The sequence below is a fragment of the Arvicanthis niloticus genome, chromosome 7 (genome assembly GCF_011762505.2).
Source record: "Arvicanthis niloticus isolate mArvNil1 chromosome 7, mArvNil1.pat.X, whole genome shotgun sequence".
Lineage (NCBI taxonomy): Eukaryota > Metazoa > Chordata > Mammalia > Rodentia > Muridae > Arvicanthis > Arvicanthis niloticus.
In genome coordinates this window covers 70,659,762-70,669,027 of record NC_047664.1, presented here as the reverse complement: position 1 = coordinate 70,669,027, position 9,266 = coordinate 70,659,762, and the positions used below count along the sequence as shown (strand labels likewise).

Below are 9,266 nucleotides of genomic sequence, written 5' to 3'. Positions count from 1 at the left end.
ATGCATGCAGGCACACAAATGTAATACTCACATAAATGTGTTCATTCTATATCATGTTACACACACACACACACACACACACACATATATATATATATATATATATATATATATATATATATATATGTATATATATATATGTCTTTCAAGGCTGGCTATTTGGTATTGGATTATTTATGTGCTCTTGCCTGACTATTTCTTCTGCCCTCACTATCCTTAGTTAACTATAGTTCTTTGTGTGGCATTAAGGGCTCCTGACAATCCCTCTTCCATGTTAGTGTGTCTGTTGGTGTGGTTCTTATTCAGATCATGTTTAGGCATCCATGCTGATGAGACTTCATGGGTGTAGCTTCTATAGTTTCTAGGAGCGTATCACAGCAGAACCCTGTTACACTAGCTCTTCTAATTTTTTAGTTAAAATATAGTTATATTAATTTCCCTCGTCTATTTCCTCTCTTTAGTCCTCCTAAATCCTGCCTACTCTAACTACTTTTATGCACCATTTCAATTTAATAGCACCTTTTATTATTATTGTTATGTATGTGTCTATTTTTGCACAAGTACATAATTATAATCAACTGAGTTCAGTTTTTATTTTATGTATATGGGCTTTATAGGCTGGTTACTTAGTATTGGATAACCAATTAAGTGACTCATCCTTGAGAGAGGCTAATTCTCCCTAGCAGTCATTAGTTACCTGTAGTTCTCTGTCTATAAATGGGACTCCCATTCTAATCTGAAAGCAGGGAAATCTCATGGAAATCTGCTTTCAGATTAGAATGTTTATTGCTATTGCTATTTTTCTGGTCTTCTTTATGCAGCTATTTCTAGGATAAACAGTTTTACACCAGACTTCCTGTTCCTCTGACTCTTAAAACCTTTCTAATCCTTTATCCACTATTGTCCCTGAGCCACTGATGCTGACACTGTGATATAGAGGTATCCCTTATGGCTGGGATCCACAAAAATATCTGTTGATCTCTGCATCTTGTCCAATTGTGGTTCTCTATGATCGTCTCCATTTACTGCAAAGAGGAGTTTCTTTGATGAGTGGTCATAACTACATTTATATGTGGATGTAAGAATAAGATTTAAAAATATAGTTAGGAATTACGCTGGTCTAGCAAAGTGGTAGTAGTAGATTCTCATCTAACATCCATGATGTCACTACCTGCAAGAAGTTGGCTAGGTCTAGTATCAGGCATGGTGTCCCTCCTGTTGAGTGGACCTTAAGTCTAATAAGACCTAAAATTGGTTATCATAAACAGGAAAGTGCCAGTTATTGCACCTTTTCAGACATATTTCCATGGTGATCATTGTTATTGTTCACAAGTGTCACAACTGAGTAGGGCTATTAATTGCTTTTCTCCATTATCAGGATACACAGTATTTTCTGGTATCATGAAAGTTAGGCTGCAGGAGAGAAACTTTCAAGTAATCTCCAGATTGATTCATTCTTGTGTTATGTCCCAAGTGTGAAATGTCCTCAACAATAGTGACATGCCTTCCACTTCTGTGAGACAACCAATGGCGAGAACAGTAGTCTACATTGTTTGGAACTCATTTGGTTACTTTGACCAACCATTGGAAAGGAGCTATCTTGTGCCTGTACAAAGGTTTGTGTTAGTCTATGGGTTTTTGTTTTGTTTTGTTTTGAGGAGGGGGTAGACAAAGCTATCATGATCATGTGATTTCTACCCTGAGCATTGTTGGGTACAACAGGAGATATCCATTTCTTGATACCTTCCCCTTGACATCACAATGACTTCTATATTTATTGTGTAACATGGAATCCCCTAATGGAATTTTACTACCTGAGGATATAGCACCCACTTCCATAACCCAAGATAATAGTTTATCAGTAGCTCAGAACACAGAATAAGCAAAATACTACCTTTGTCTTCTGTTCTTATCCATAAAGTTCTGCTTGAGTCTAGGGGAAATTTTATAATTTAATAAATTAATGTTTTGGGTTTTTTGTTTTTTATTTTAGTAAAAACTTGTACTTTTACTGTAAATTCTATTTTATATAGTTTAAAATTCATTCACTAGAGTGAGCATACCAAAAATGTTTATTAAATATTCTTGAGCCCAAGAAGCTTATTCAGGTGCAATTGGTATTGTCAACATTTCTTGTGTGATGTTAATGAGAAAAAAAATTAAAGGCAAATTTCTCTGTATGGCCAGTCATTAATCATTGTAAAGATAGCTGGGAAGCAAATTAACTGATAGTATACACCGTTTGCCTCCAGAAGCTAAGTGATCAAAAAGGCCTGCAGGAACATTTGTTATATATCAACACATGTTCTTAAGAAGTGATGATTATGAAAAATGTTTAAAAATCAAAGGTAAGTTTTGTTGTTGTTATTCAAAACTAAAGCAACCTAAGAATTCAAGTTTGGATGCATAACAACAAGTCTCTTCCTTTTGTGATTCTACCACAGATGTTGCTTATGTCATGTTGTTAGATTTTTCTGTCTTGCCCCTGCCAACTCTTGGTCAGTTCTGTGTTCATGGAAGACTTATAGCCATTACTGTGTTTTCTCTTGCCCTTCTTTCTTCTTCTTCCTTTTCCCCCACTAGGTTTAAAAAAAAAACCAAAACCTTTTTACTGGTCCTTTGTGACTCTTACATCTTGCACCCCAGTCTCACTCATCTCCTCCTTTCCTCAAACTCATTCTCTACCCTTGTAACTTTCCCCAAAATGGATAAAAACAAAGTCCCCAAAACTGAAGTATGTAGTAGTGTGTCCCACAGTACACTCTCTTGACCATATTTCTCTGCTTAAAAATGTTCATTGCAAGGAGTTGTTGGTCTGGGGTGTGGACTCTGGCTCCTGCTACACCATCAATACTGTAACCTCATTGTGACTCCTCTTGGACATCCTGTGGTTGCCCTGTGTCATGGAGATTCCATAGTTTTAGAACTGTAGGACCAGCCCCTTCATGCAATCCAGTTCATTAATGGGGTAGATGTTGGGGTGGGTCAATTCAAAGCCTTGGATTTGGGACTGAGAGGTATCAAAGATGCTTATTCCACCAGCTCTCCTGAACCCACACCACCAGGGAAAGCTCTCCTGCCTTGCCCTAGATGGCCCATCCAGTGTTGCAGCAGGTAAGAGGCAGAGTCAGCTCCCTCCTGCACTCAAGCCTTCGGGGTGGCTGATCCATGCCCATGCCATCAGGGCCAGCCCTGCTGTGCTGCTCAGGTGAGGTACAGGATGCACTCTCCCGAGCGCTGCAGCTGGAGAGGGCCTAGGTGGTCTCTCTCACTCTTATACCCTCACGCTAGCGCACTTGAAACTCCTCCAACCAGTTCTACTCTGTTGCCCCAGGCCTCTCTCCTGAGTGTTGTTGCTGGTCAGGACAGAGAAGTTCTCATCATCCCTATGGTAGCACTCCTATCTGCCATAGGTGGCAAGGGTCAAGGGGCCACAGTGGAGATGGCATCTCTTTCTCTACACCACCATTTCAGGGCAGACAAGTGGCAGGGCCAGCTCTCACTCTCTCAGGACCACCGCACCAGTGGTCTGCCAACAGGGTCACCTCTGTTGTGCTTCGAAGGTGAGGTGAAGGCCTGCTCTCCTGAGCGCTACAGCTGAAATGCTAGAGAATCATTTACTTGCACAGGAGAGTTTTATGTTTTAAATCTATAAACTAGAACAGCAAATGTATTCCCCAAGTTTTTTACAAAAATAAAATCTAGTTTGTGAAAAATAAAAATAAATTCATATAAAGGTTTTAAAAAGTAAAATGTGGTGAGAATAGGTGCCTAAAATACCTTTACTTATAGAAGTGGTTTATTGCCAATTTGAGGCTTGTTCTTCTAACTGTATTTCTGTGGAAGTAGAAGTAATATATATGTTATTTTACAAATCATCCTCAATACTATAGAACAGATTTTGTCTAAGAATGTCTTCTAATGTCTCATTTTAGTGATTTTGTATCATCCATGCTTTCAGACCCATCTGATTTATGTCTAACTTCCCCTTAGTGATGGTGTTTAGATTGCTGCTGATAACAACTGTCCCTTTTTGTAAAGAATGAATTCCTGAAGGCAGAACGGAGAAGTTAAAAACAGTAACCATTTAAAGTTTCTTGCTGAAATTTAGTAGGTGGACTTTTTAAGAAGTGAAAAAAATTCATTAATCACTAGAAAAGCAGTTACTTTGTCCTGTTCTGAGCCTACTGCTTAGCTGATGCTGTCATTGTGATACATAAACAGAAACGAGGTGTGTGTGGTCAGAGGAACGAGGGATGGAGAGGAGAGAGGGAGAAGAAGAGAAAAATGTTATCCTGGAAGTAATGTTTACCAAAATCCCACTAAAGGGTTCCAATTAAGATCCCAGTAAGTCTTCTATGTAAGATGTATCAGGCTATAAAGAAGAAGCCAGTGTTTTCTTTCTGAGCATAAGTAGCTAAACCAAATGGCTCAACAGAAGCAGTCATGAGCTTTTGTCATCTTTGGGGTCTTTTATTCAATTCGGTGCTACAGGCAGTTGAGACTGTCACTGTTATTTATTTATGTTTGTATTTATAGACATATAGTTGAATAGTTGATGTTTTGAATGTTAGAGGATTCCTTGTGAGGAATCCGAAACTGATTAGATCATCTCCCTACACACCTGTCTCCATATTCCTATGTATATCAGTACACTCTTTATTTGGCCAGAGGACCTCAGTATATCCCAGGAAGCTCCTCAGAAACCTTGACTAGAGGCCATGTCTAAGGTACTTTTCTCTGTTTTGATGCAGTACCTTTCTCTTTATAGTTTTTTTTTTTTTTCTCAGCCAAACTTTCAGTTCACAGATACACATGGGTAAAAGTCTTTTCTCTGGGATGCCTAGCCAGTGACTAGGTCTTTGGAGTCCATATTGCATCCTTTGATCCTGCATAGACCTGGTAACATTGTTTGCTTTGTTACAGACTGTAAAACTTTGAAGTGTCACATCTAGCTTGAGTCGCTCTAATGGATCATCTCATTACTCGAAAACTAAACCTCACTGGGTCTTTGCTCTCCTGGAACCTACACCCCTGCATGAAGTCCTTCCAACCATAAGTATCTACGGATGCTTCATTTTTCTATCATGGGCCTTACTAATCCACCTTCTTATTTCATCCTTCCCTTCTACTTCATCAGAAGAAATGTGTCACTTTTCTGGTCAAGAAACATGCCATATTTTTCTGGTCAAGAATTCTCTCTCATTCATTTACCCAACAATTTATTGCATTAAACATCTTGTTTATACCCATGAAACCACATTATCAGTGATACCATGTTATTACAGAAAATATAGGATGGATAAGACTTAGTTTTTGTCCTCAAGGAATCCTTGTCTTAAACAGAAGAAAGAAATAGGAAGATAATTATAAATCTGGAGGCATCTCGGGAAGCTACAAGGGAATAAAAAACAGTCCTTCAATCCAGCCCCTAGTTCAGCAACTTTCAGGAAGTTGTAGGGTTCACTTTTGTTGCAGTTGTCAAAACACTTGACAGAACAATTTAAGGAATGAAAGGCTTAGCTTAGTATAGCTCTAGGGAGATTTTGTTCCATCATGGCAGGGAAGGTGTAGCATGAGAATCTGTCCAGTCCATGACAAAGAGATTTGTGTCACAAGCTAGTCAGGTATGACACACCAGAAGTAGACTGTACCAGAGCAGAATAGATTGTACTAGAGCAGAATAACCTTCTAAGTTTGGTCCTTAGTGACACACCTCTGCTAGCCAAGCCTAAAGTCCTAAAAATTCCATGTCTCAAAACAAACAGCTGCCAACAAGGGAACAAGCATTCAAAACATGATTGCCTGGGAAGAGAGGCATTCAGATTCCCACAGAAGGTGGTAAGCTTGGCTCAGGGAAATCAGACAATGAAGATGTGTTGATTAAAGCTGAATGGTAGAGAATACCACAGGGATTTCATGGGAAGCCTCACTCAAGGGAGAAACAGGATACAATGTATGTGTGCATACTGATCATGTGGGTCTGGTACATGTGTTTTGCTAGGTGGTGTGAGGAGAGGAAGAGAGAAGATGCTGAGAAGATGGTTGTAGCCAGCAAATTCAGTGACATAGACAGAGTAACAAGGACTTCCGGCTTGGTCTTGAAGCAAACTGTTTGCTTATCTTCCCCCCCCGCCCCCCCCTCAACAAATGCTTCTTGAGTGACTACCATGGGTGAAAGCACTGTTTAACCCCCCTCCACCCCACAATTAGAAAACAAAAACAGGACAGAGGAAGCAGAAAGAAACAGGAAGACAAAGGGCAACTGGAGAAAGCTGAGGGAACTAAGCAGCCTGTGGTAAGGGCTTTCTGCCTTAGGCCTCTTCTGCCTTCTCTCTGAAATCCTCTTCCTCTTCTGTGGTGGCATCCTGATACTCCTGATACTCAGAGATGAGGCAGTTCATGTTGCTCTCAGCCTCAGTGAACTCCATCTCATCCATGACCTCTCTTTTGTACCAGTGGAGGAAAGCCCACCAGCGGAACGTTGCCATAAACTGCTCTGAGATGCGCTTGAAGAACTCCTGGATGGCTGTGCTGTTTCCAATGAAGGTGACTGCCATCTTGAGGCCATATGGTGGGATGTCACAGAAAGCTGTCTTGACATTGTTGGGGATCCATTCCAAGAAGTAGCGGCTATTCTTACTTTGCACATTGAACATCTGCTTATCTACCTCCTTCATGGACCTCTGTCCACGGAAGACAGATTCAACTGTGAGGTACTGGCCATGGTGCAGGTCTCAGGTGGCCATCATGTTCTTGGTGTCAAAGACCTGCTGAGTAAATTCAGGTGCAGTGAGGGCCCAGTACTGCTGGCTTCCACTGCTGGTAAGAGGAGTGAAGTCAGGCATGAGGAAGTGGAGACATGGGAACGTCACCATGTTGACAACCAGCTTTCGAAGGTAAGCATTAAGCTGGCCTGGGAAAAGGAGGCAGGTGGTGACATTGTTCATGGTGGCTGAGACTTGATGGTTCAGGTCTCCATAGGTTGGTGTGGTGAGCTTGAGGGTATGGAAGCAGATGTAGAGGGCCTAGTTATGAACGTCGTGGATTTAAAGTAAAGACCTTGCTATGTCCTGAATTGCGTTACTTCCAAGTTCACATAATGATGCCCTAATTTTCAGTGTGTCTGAATTTGGAGATAAGAGTTGTTAAGAAGGAAGTACATTTAATGAGATCATATAAGAGTTGGTGGGGACCCTGACACAATAGGCATGACGTACTTTTAAAGAGAAGACACTAAAACGTTTCCCCTTCTCCCTCCCTCCCTCTTTCTCACTTCTTCCTACAATTGTCTATATTAGTCTAGATTCTGTAGAAAAACCAAACTGGTTAGATGGTTCACAATCAATATGGGCTCCATATCAATCAACAATGCCCATTTCATGTTGGAGAGGCTGTGAGAATACTTCAGCTACGAAGTCTATGAAACAGGATTTAACAGCAGTCTCAAGCCAGTACTGAAGGCCTGGAATATTCTCAGGGAGTCCCTGGTCTTCAGTTCCTGTTGCAAGTCCAAGAAGTTGTATTCTGAACCAGTAAACTCATGGCAGTAGCAATAACAGCAAAAATCAACAACTAAAATAACATAAATGTGGGAAACGGGGTAGACATGGTAACAAGCATGATAATGAGGCAGCCAATTAGAAGACACTAATTTCTCCTTGCATCTCTTTGTGTCTGGGTAGTTCACAAGAGGATCTTTCTAGGGAAGAGTCATTTTCTCTCAGGTAATTCCTTCCTAGGAATCCCCTCATGGAGTCACCCAGAGTCTTGTTTCTTAGTTGATTTCAGATCCTATATAGTTGAGAATTGAGTTGACCCATCCTCCTTTTCTCTCTCCCTCTCCCTCCTATTCATAGCGTGAAGGACAGACATGTAAGAAGAACAAGGAGCAGTCTACAAGCTAGGATTTCCCATATCACAGACAAGTGCTCTACTACTGAGAGACATCTCCAATTGATACACATTATTTTAACTCACACCATAGTGTAAGATACTATATTCTCTCTGAAAAGTTATCAGTTCTTGTCCTTGTTCCTTCATTGGCAATACTCACATTTTTTTTTTGGTAATATTGCTGCCTTCTGAATGACACAGGCAGAGAACCTGTCATGGTATGTCCTTGCCAGCAGTTTATCTCTTGAGACATCTTCCCTGTCTTTAATTTTTGAAGTTGATTAATTAAGTCCTAATACTCTTTTTCTAACTCTATTTGTTGTTTAAGAACAGATTTTTTTCCTGTAACTCGGGATCTATAACCACCCTCTCCATTTCGGGAGCATCTGGAGGCAGAGGCGCACTGGGAGAGGGGCTTTGGGAAGAGGGCGATTCAGGGTTGTACTGTTCAGCTGCCTCTTCTTCTAGATTAGCACAATCTGGCTCTGACATATCGTCATCAACCTTTGGTTGTGTTTTAGATTCTAATTTCAGATAAATACGCTTCTTTTTATTTTGAACATGAAAGATAGTATTCAAACAACGAAACAAAAGCAGACAATTAACACACACGAGCAGCAAACAACAAAATAAAAACAGAGAGTTGAGTTCAGGCTGACTTATTTCTTGACCCATTTTCATTAACATGACTTACCTTTCTTGATGTGGCAGATTCCTGTGGTGATCACTTTTGTTTCACTTCTGAATTTTCGGCAGATTCTTCTTACAGTAACATCCCTCACCGGGTCTCTCCTTCTTGCTGCCCCACATTGGGCACCAAAAATGTTTCGGCCCAAGCTGCCCCACACTTGGGGTCCAGAAATGTTGAGAACTGCACTACCACATGTTTGGGGGCCAAAATATCTCGGACCATTCTGTCAGTGTTTGAACCCACACTGCCAAAAGCCTTGGGGGCTAAGTTGTTAGAGCCCGCACTGCCCCAAGAAGCTCCGGTCTGCGGGTCGGGGTTCAGCAAGAGAGAGAGTGAGGACAGACTCAAAAAATGGAGACCAGACAGAGTGTTTTTCAATCCCGTTTATTCTTCAGTCTCTCTTCCTAGTCCAAGTCCCAAGTCTTGAGTTCCTAGTCCCTAGTTCCTAGTCCCTAGTGCCTCCAAGTTCCAAGTTACTTCTTCCAAGTGCTAAGTGCCTAATGTCTAATTCCAAGTTCTTCCTCTAAGTGCCAAGTGCCTAATACCTAATAATACTTCTTCTGAGTTCTCTAGTCCAAGTGTCTTCTTCCTCAATGCCTAATTCCTACTCCTAATTGTACTCCCGAGTGCCTAATAATCTGTTGCTCTCTTCTGTCTGCCTCTTGCCTTTTATATGTCT

The 9,266-nt window shown here is 40.9% G+C and overlaps 1 pseudogene; it reads right to left on the bottom strand.

The window, feature by feature from the left end:
- Positions 1-6,263: 6,263 nt before the first annotated feature.
- Positions 6,264-8,388, bottom strand: LOC117712412 (tubulin beta chain pseudogene; annotated as a pseudogene).
- Between the last annotated feature and the right edge of the window lie 878 nt (positions 8,389-9,266).